Source organism: Chrysemys picta, chromosome 3 (assembly GCF_011386835.1).
Source record: "Chrysemys picta bellii isolate R12L10 chromosome 3, ASM1138683v2, whole genome shotgun sequence".
NCBI lineage: Eukaryota > Metazoa > Chordata > Testudines > Emydidae > Chrysemys > Chrysemys picta.
In genome coordinates, this window is record NC_088793.1 from 165,657,244 (window position 1) to 165,666,318 (window position 9,075).

The 9,075-nt window shown below is 46.1% G+C and overlaps 1 long non-coding RNA gene across 1 annotated transcript; it reads right to left on the bottom strand.

The window, feature by feature from the left end:
• Positions 1 to 3,359: 3,359 nt before the first annotated feature.
• Positions 3,360 to 8,492, bottom strand: LOC135982495 (uncharacterized). The gene is made up of 2 exons (XR_010599886.1): positions 8,046 to 8,492; positions 3,360 to 5,753 (listed from the first exon to the last, which is right to left on the bottom strand). It is a non-coding gene; the product is annotated as an uncharacterized LOC135982495 (long non-coding RNA).
• Between the last annotated feature and the right edge of the window lie 583 nt (positions 8,493 to 9,075).

Genomic DNA, 9,075 nt, shown 5'->3' on the forward strand with positions numbered 1-9,075 from the left:
TGACTGTTTGCTATTACCGTAGCACCTAGGAGCCCTCATCATGGACCAGTACCCCACTGTGTTAGGCGCTGTACAAATAGAACAAAAAGACGGTCCCTACTCCAAAGAGCTTACAATTTAAGTACAAGACAAGGAAAAAGGGGAGAGTACAAGGAAACAATGAGACACCATTGGTCACTATAGGCAGCTTGCGTACTGAGACCACAGCTTAACTGTTGTCAAGTTTTTTGTAGGCATCACAGCAAAGGAGAGTTGTAAGGAGGACTTTGAAAAGATGAGGTGACTTTGCAGATGGTTCTGGGGGGCTCTTCCCAAGCACAAGTTGACAGCATGGGAGAAAACACAAAGGTGAGTGTTTAAAAATTTAACAAAATGTATGTGTTATGGGCCAGTCAGAGGTGGGAGTTGACATTTCAATAGGGAATGAAAAAAAGGATGCCTAAGTTGGGGTAGGCCATGAAGGAGCTAGGAAGTGAAGACAAGCAGCTTGTTTGTTGCAATAGAGAATGGAGGGGCGCCGAGAGAGGTGACATGGTCAAAGTGACAGGCAGGGGAATCTTTGCAGCAGCACTCTGAATGGATATGAGCAGAACAAAATTGTATTAAAAGTTACACAGTGCATTAAGACTATGACCTTCTGCTTCTGCTTTTGCAAAGCTGTCTCCAGCGATTCAATTTTCTGTTGTTCTTTTTTAAGCTTGTCTAGTTGACTTTCAAGCTCTTGAATCTTCTGAAGGACCCTCGTGGAAAGGTCTTTTACCACTCTTCCACAACCCAGCTCATTTTATATCAGCTTTTTTCCTTAATACAAAGTGTACATCACTGAACCTGAATCATACAAACTTGTAAAGACTTTGGACGAGTCATAGACTCATAGAATATCAGGGTTGGAAGGGACCTCAGGAGGTCATTTAGTCAAACCCCCTCCTCAAAGCAGGACCAATTCCCAACTAAATCATCCCAGCCAGGGCTTTGTCAAGCCTGACCTTAAAAACCTCTAAAGAAGGTGATTCCACCACCTTCCTAAGTAAACCATTCCAGTGCTTCACCACCTCCTAGTGAAAATGTTTTTCCTACTATCCAACCTAAACCTCCCCCACTGCAACTTGAGACCATTATTCCTTGTTCTGTCATCTGTTACCACAGAGAACAGTCTAGATCCATCCTCTTTGGAACCCCCTTTCAGGTAGTTGAAAGCAGCTATCAAATCCCCCTCATTCTTCTCTTCTACAGACTAAACAATCCCAGTTTCCTCAGCCTCTCCTCATAAGTCACGTGCTCCAGCCCCCTAATCATTTTTGTTGCCCTCCGCTGGACTCTTTCCAATTTTTCCACATCCTCCTTGTGGTGTGGGGCCCAAAACTGGACACAGTACTCCAGATGAAGCCTCACCAATGTCCAATAGAGGGGAATGATCACGTCCCTCAATCTGCTGGCAATGCCCCTACTTATACAGCCCAAAATGCCGTTAGCCTTCTTGGCAACAAGGGCACACTGTTGACTCATATCCAGCTTCTCATCCACTGTAACCCCTAGGTCCTTTTCCGCAGAACTGCTGCCTAGCCATTCGGTCCCTAGTCTGTAGCAGCGCATGGGATCCTTCCGTCCTAGGGCAGAACTCTGCACTTGTCCTTGTTGAACCTCGTCAGGTTTCTTTTGGCCCAATCCTCTAATTGGTCTAGGTCCCTCTGTATCCTATCCCTACCCTCCACCGTATCTACCACTTCTCCCAGTTTAGTGTCATCTGCAAACTTGCTGAGAGTGCAGTCCACGCCATCCTCCAGATCATTAATGAAGTTATCGAACAAAACCGGTCCCGGGACCGACACTTGGGGCATTCCGCTTGATACCGGCTGCCAATTAGACATGGAGCCAAGTCATCCAAGGTGGCACCAGAAAAAGAGATAACATCCTACCAGCAGACCAAATTGCTTGCCATTTGCTACAAAGAAAGAAGTTTTCTTACAACAGTTGACAGCAGTCACAAGAAAAAACAGTGCAACAGGAGTCAGAAGATGCTAAACAAAGACCTGCACACAAACAGACAGTTTTCCAAGGAGGAGTGTGCACAAGAGGGCTTGAGAAACAGTGACCTGCTGGCACTTGCTATGGAGTGTCTGCCGCAAATCTATTCCTACTGGCCAGTGACCTGTGCAGGCTGGGGCCAGCACAGCACACTCCCTGTGAGCACAGGCGGCCTGCTATGGGCCACGCTTACACACACAGCTGAAGCCAGGGCTGCAGCGGGTGGCTCAGGGAGGTTGATCTCTACCAGGAGTAGGCAAACTATGGCCTGCGGGCCACATCCAGCCCACAAGACCGTCCTGTCCGGCGCGCCCGAGCTCTCGGCCAGGGAGGCGAGCACCAACACTTCCCCCGCTCCCCCTCCCTTGACCTCCCTCCCCTTGAGTCTCCGCCCCATCCAATGTCCCCTGTTCCCTGACTGCCCCCCACCCTGCCATTTGCCGTAGGCAGTCACACCGCAGGGGTGTGCATATGGGTCGGGGCAGTCAGGGGACAGGGAGCAGTTGGATAGGGCATGGGAGTCCTGGGGGACCTGTCAGGGGACAGAGTCCTGGGGGGGCAGTTAGGGTGGGGGGGTCACTAGAGGGGGCAGTCAGGGTACAAGGAGCAGGGGGGTTGGATGGTCGGGGATTCTGAGGGTGGCAGTCAGGGGGCGGGAAGTGGGAGGGGGTTGATAGGGGCAGGGGCCAGGCTATTTGGGGAGGCACCGCCTGCCCTACCCGGCCCTCCATACAATTTTGAACCCAGATGTGGCCCTCGGGCCAAAAAAAAGTTTGCCCACTCCTGAGCTAGACCCCTGGGAAAGAATTCTCTCTAGTAACTCATAGCCCTCCCCATCTAGTGCTATTGAAGATATTTGCTAATAGCAGTTGGGATGGGCCATATGCCATTGTAGGCAATTGCATCATACCATCTCCTCCGTGAATTTAGCAAGCTCGGTCTTAAAACAAGTTAGGATTTTTGTCCCCCACTACTCCCCTTGGAAAGATGTTCCAAAACTTCACTCATCTGATGTAAAGCCCTACATGGGACTATTTTTTTAATCCCACTCCCATCCTGCCTCCAATATCTGCTCCCACCTGCTCCTGCATTGTTTCTTTTATATTTATCCCACTCCCAGCCGCAAAAAACTTAGATTCTGCAAATCCCACAAGAGAGACCGATTCCCCCGTGCTACCAAAAAAACCCAACCCACCATGATTGGTTAATATGTTATATATATAAATGGAATTCAGACATAATTTTTACCACTAAAAGAATAAAACAAATCTTGCTTTAACCATGTAAAAAAACACTTTAACTCCTCTTATAATAGACATTAATCTCTTTCAATCTCTTGCTTAAATTTCAGTTTTAAAACCTTTATTTAATAAAAAAGAAAAACTTGCTTTACACTGCTGAAATTCTATTTATGACCAACTGATGAGAGATTTAATGTTTTCCCACAAAATATCATAGTCTGTTTTTTTTGCCCACCCAATCCCATCCATAACAAAACATTTTACCCGCTCCCATTAATATGACAGCCAATCCTACGGGATCCCAGTCCCATTGCAGGGCTCTACTTTGATGGTTAGAAACCTTCATCTAATTTCAACCCTAAACTTATTGATGGCCAGTTTATACTCATTTGTTCTTGGGCCAATATTGCCCTTAACTTAAATAACTGCTCTCCCTCCCTGGTGTTTATCCCTCTGATTTATTAATAGAGAGCAATTGGATCTCCCCTCAGCCTTCATTTGGTTAGGTTACACAAGCCAAGCTCCTTAAGTCTCTTCTTGTAAGGTAGCTTCTCCAGGCCTCTGGGCATCCTAGTAACTCTTCTCTGCACCTGTTCCAGTTTGATTTCATCTTTCTTAAACATGGGAGACCAAAACTGCACACAGTATTCCAGATATGGTCTCATCAGTGCCTTGTATAACAGTACTAACACTTCCCTAACTCTACTGGAAATACCTCGCCTGATGAAGCCTAGAATTGCATTAGCCCTTTTTACAGCTGCATCATATTGACAGCACATAATCATCCCTGTCTTTCTCCTCTTCTGTTGCTTCCAACTGATACGTCCCCAGTTTATAACAAAAATTCTAGCTGTTAGTCCCTAAGTGTATGACCTTGCACTTTATACCACTACATTTCATCTCATTCCTATTACTCCAGTTTTCAAAGTCATCCACATTTTCTTGTATGACATTCCAGTGCTCTCTGTATTGGCAATATATCCCAATTTTGTATCCTCCACAAATTTTACTAGCTCATTCCCACTTTTTGTGCCAAGGTCATTAATGAAAACGTTAAATAAGATTGGTTCCAAGAATGATTCCTGAGGAACTCAACTAGTAACCTCCTTCAGCCTGACAGTTCACCTTTCAGTATGACCAGTTGTAGTCTCCTTTTACCCGACTCCTTACCCATCTTTCGTTCTTGTATTAATCCCCATCTTCTCCAATTTAACTAATCATTTCTCCTGTGGAACTGGTTCAAATGCCTTACTGAAATCCAGGTAGATTACATCTAATGCATTTCCTTTGTCTAGAAAATCAGTTATCTTCTCAGCGATCTCCTTTTTGTAAAAACATGTATTTTATCCCAGTTGCCTTTTTTCCCTCTATGTCTTTAACTACTTTCAAAATTTGTTCTAAGAGCTTGCATATAATTGAGGCCAAACTAAAAGGCCTGTACTTCCCCAAATCACATTTTTTCCCCTTTCTAAAATAGAAGTATTACATTTGCAATTCTCCAGTCACAAGGTACAACCCCTGAGTTCACGATGCCATTTGAAACACCTGAGAATATGATGAGCCAGATCATCAGGTGGTATAAGCTGACTTCAACAGAGTGATGCTGATTTATATCAGCTGAGGATTTAGCCTTTCGATGTTGAAATAAAAACAAAACAAACAAACAAAAAAACCCACAAGATTTGTAATGGAAATAGCTAGCTAATATTATTTTGCTGTATTTAAAACAAAAACCTGTGGAAATAAATGTCCAGCTAAAAGAGAGAATTGTTTGCTAAAGTAGTGATAAATCTGAACTTCCTTAAGGTAATGGTTGGCCTTGCTCTGCTTTCCCAATATAGACAAAGCAAGTAAGGCTCAATCAATATACCCATTCCTTTGTGAACTATTAAATTATACATATTGCTAATGAATAGTCATTTAATTAGCACAGGAGCCTTCAATTTAAAAGTTGTCTATAATGCACACTGAACATTAAAAACAATTAGCAATGACTTTTCAGCTGAAGCCTCATTTAAAAATGCTATTGCCAACTTTTCTGTCTTAAGTTAGCCTTCTTGCTACATTTGCAGCTCAAATGCTGATACAGCGGTGTCCCATTTATTACAGAAGCATTGCTATAGAAGAATTCATTCTTCTAAAACATAGGAACAAGTTACTTTTTTGCATGAATGACCTGCATTAGTTCATCGAGCTCCGATGCATTCACACAGGAACGCTCAGATACAAACATCTGCTTCTGAATCACAATGGTGGCTCTTTGGGAAGTTTCACGTGGCTGCTCCAGGGCTTTGAAGACAGTAGCTCCAATTATTAAATACACAACAACCAGCAGAAAAATCGTTGAGACCATCTTCCATTTCATAACATTAATAGCCGAATCACATTCCTCTCGTGACGAGAGCACTGTGGGTTTTGTAGGAAACGATAGCCGTGGTTTGGAGTTCTGAGTGGCAGATTTGGGATCCAGCAAGTCAGGTGCCGCCACTAATAAAACAGAAAAAGAATGTTAATGCCCACAGCGGAGGACAGAGGTGTATTTAGCTGTACACCCTTCTTGCCAGAAGGTTACAGAGATCCTATTAATTCAAAATAGAGTTCATAGATAGCTGTGTTATAAATGCATTTCACTTGTACACCATGTTCTATTACTACAGAATGACTGGTTTCAGCTACTGCTAGGACTAATAATATGCTATTTATATGAACACACATGCATACACACACTTGCATTGTTTACTATATATATATGTCCTCTATAAATACTCTGCAAGTGTAGTTCTAACATGCAGTATTTTCCCTATTTTCTTCTGTTCCTTTGAATCAGTATAAAAAGATATTTTTCTGTAGAGCGTCCTCACATCTTGAACAATCTTAGGCATTGCTAATATGCTTCTCAGACTACATTTTAGTCAGCGTTAAAAAACTATCAGGAAAACAGGACTCTTTCCTTAAGTCTTACATACCCTCAACTCTGCATTCAGACACTCATTAGAATATTTGCAGTTCACTTTCAAATTCCCCACACAGGTAACTATAAAAATGATTCATTATGAATTCTAACACTTTGAAAGTGTTGGCTAAACCCTTTTAGGAAATACCAGGAACACATGCGCATGCCTGTTGGAAAAGTCAATCATCTTATTATAGGATATTTGATTATTTACTGCTACAAGAAACCCACTGGGGAAGTAATGATCACCTGCGTGTGTTATCAAGTAGCCCCATAACGCATGTGATTACAAGTAACTACACTAGTAATTATATAAGAATAATCCACATCACGTACACTTAAAGGTCCCCTGAGGGAAGATTGCAACAACAATACAATATTTAAAATTATTAATATATTTTGAATGGCTGCAACACCACTTTCAGCTGTTGTGGGGAAAGCCTACTTCTAAATGTAGATTCAAAAGTCTCTCTCCCAGGTCTCTGGAAGCTGTGAATGCCCCCAGAGGAGGGAGGGAGTGTCATTTTCCACAGGGATAGGATCTTCTCTTGAGCACCCGCTGGAGGTTAACCTACAGGGTTACAGGAACTCTCATTCGAAAAGAATCATGCAATACAGGTCAGAAGAAAGGCAGACCTAGGAAATTAATATACTGGACCTGAACCTGGGGAGGGGCCGGGGGATTAGAGGATGAAAAGGCAGCCCCAAATGAAAAAGCTCCGCTGGTGCCTCGGTGCACGGTTATGAAATAGTTAGTGTTCAGCTACTAGAAAACTAGAATCTGGTTCTAACTAACTGGGAGCACCAGACCAGCATGCAAATACCCTTCAAGTGTAGTGGGCATGGAACACTGTATGAGGCTATTGATATGCCCCTGGACAAAAATCGATGTGTGAGGCTAAGTTTGGGAAGGGCGCCCGATTTAATAACTGCTCCTTCAAGCTGTGCTCTCTCCTCGGATTGACACGATTTGTGATGGGGGGGGGGGAGGGAGAGCCATCAAGTTTTCCTTTCAGTCAGAGCTCCCCTTGCCAGTCGGAATTTTTCCTATTATATTATCACGACCCTCTGTCCAAACCCAAAACTGGGGGCACCTCAGGCTACGCCACGCCTCATGCTGTAGACTAGGAAACTGCTCCTCTTTCTGCCTGGCTTCGACATTTGCAGACAGACACACACACATCCTAGCACCATGAAGAAGGGCAGACCTGCCCCCCCAGTTCTCCTGCTACACTCCCCCTGCAGCCCGCTGAATGCAGCTAACAAAGGAGAACAGGACGGTTGTGAGGCGCCCTAAACTGATCCACCCAGTGGTGCTCTGCATCCCTCCCATCAACTTCCCCAGCCCCCTGCTGACACCCATCCATAATGCAGTTGACAAGGACATTTTCACACCCCTGAGAGGAGCAAAACGTGGACGCTCCAGCCAGAAAGGGCCCTGGCCCCTTTCCTCTCCCTCTCTCCCTCTCTCCCCAGCAGCCAGCTCGCAAAGATGCGCTGGATTTAAAGCGCTTGCAAAGGGCATCCTTGCAGAGCGGGGTTTGGCTGGCGAAATGGTCCGGGTGGGAGCCCGGAGCCCAGCCTGACCCTCCCGGACAGGGGGAGCTACACCCACCTTAGACAAAGGAGAAGTGTTAGAAACAAAAGCCAGGCAGGTGTTTAACCGAGCGTGCAAAATCTGGGACGGAGGCGCAGGAAGGAAAGGGGTGAAGAGGGACTGAGCAGCCCTGAGTCCCTCCTGCGAGGAGGCATTGGGAAAGCAAGGGAGCATGCAGCATTCAGACAGACTTTGATCTAGAAATGCACGCTATTGTGCCAGTACTCACTTCTTATTTACAGACCCGGCGCCCTCTCCTCGCTTCACGGGCAGGCATTTTTTCAGGGCTTGGGTAGGTGCCGTTTGACCAAACGGAAAAAGAAAGAGAGAGAGAGAAAAGGACCAGACCCAGGGCGGATTTGCTGCTGCTGAGCTCAGATTCCACGTGGAGCGGAGCCTGGCATTCTCCCTGTCACTGGAGGGATGTGAACGATCACAGTGTGTGTGAGAGTGAGAGAGATCACCCTGTGAGAGAGAGGGAGAGGGTGTGTGTGTGAGATCACCCTGTCTCTTTGTCTGATGGCCCTGGCTGTGTGTGTAAGAATCTTACAGATAGATCATCATATCTGTGTGTGTGATCACCATCTGTGTGTGTGAGACTCACTCAGGCGCCAGGTGCGTGTATCAGCCTCTTTCTGGCTGCCACTCCCTGAGGTGTGTCTGTCACAATCTCAGTGTGTCTGTGTCTTTTGGTGGTGTGTGTGTGTGTGTGTGTGTGTGTATATATATATATCCACATCCCTCCCTCTGTCAGTGTGGGCGGGGGCCTGTCTCCTCTCAGCCCCGGTGTCCGGTTCTCACGCAGTGTCTGTGCCGCCGCTCTGTCACTTTGTCTCAGGCACCGGGCATGGGGTGCCTGACTCTGGGTGCAGTTGTGTGCCTCGAGAATTCGTGTGTGTGTGTGTGTGTGTGTGTGTGTGTGTGTGTGTGTGTGTGTCCTTGCGCTCCGCTTGTGTGTGTGTGTGGGCGCCCGCTCCTCTCCTCATTCTCTTTCCCCCAGTGTATGCCAACTGCTGGGTGCGTCTCCCCCACCCTCCCTCCCTCTACCCGGCCTGCTCCAGCACCAGGGGCAGCTGCACCCTCATCTCGGTGAGCTGCTCGGCATTTCTACCCGGCCCCTTCGCTCGGCAGTGCAAGAACTAGGCTGAGGCAGATGCTGCAGGGATGAAGGGGGGTAGAAGGGGGTTAAGAGAAGAGGTCCGTGGAGGAAAGATAAATCCCAAACTGGTGGGCACTGACTTCGGAGTTCCCGGGGGAGA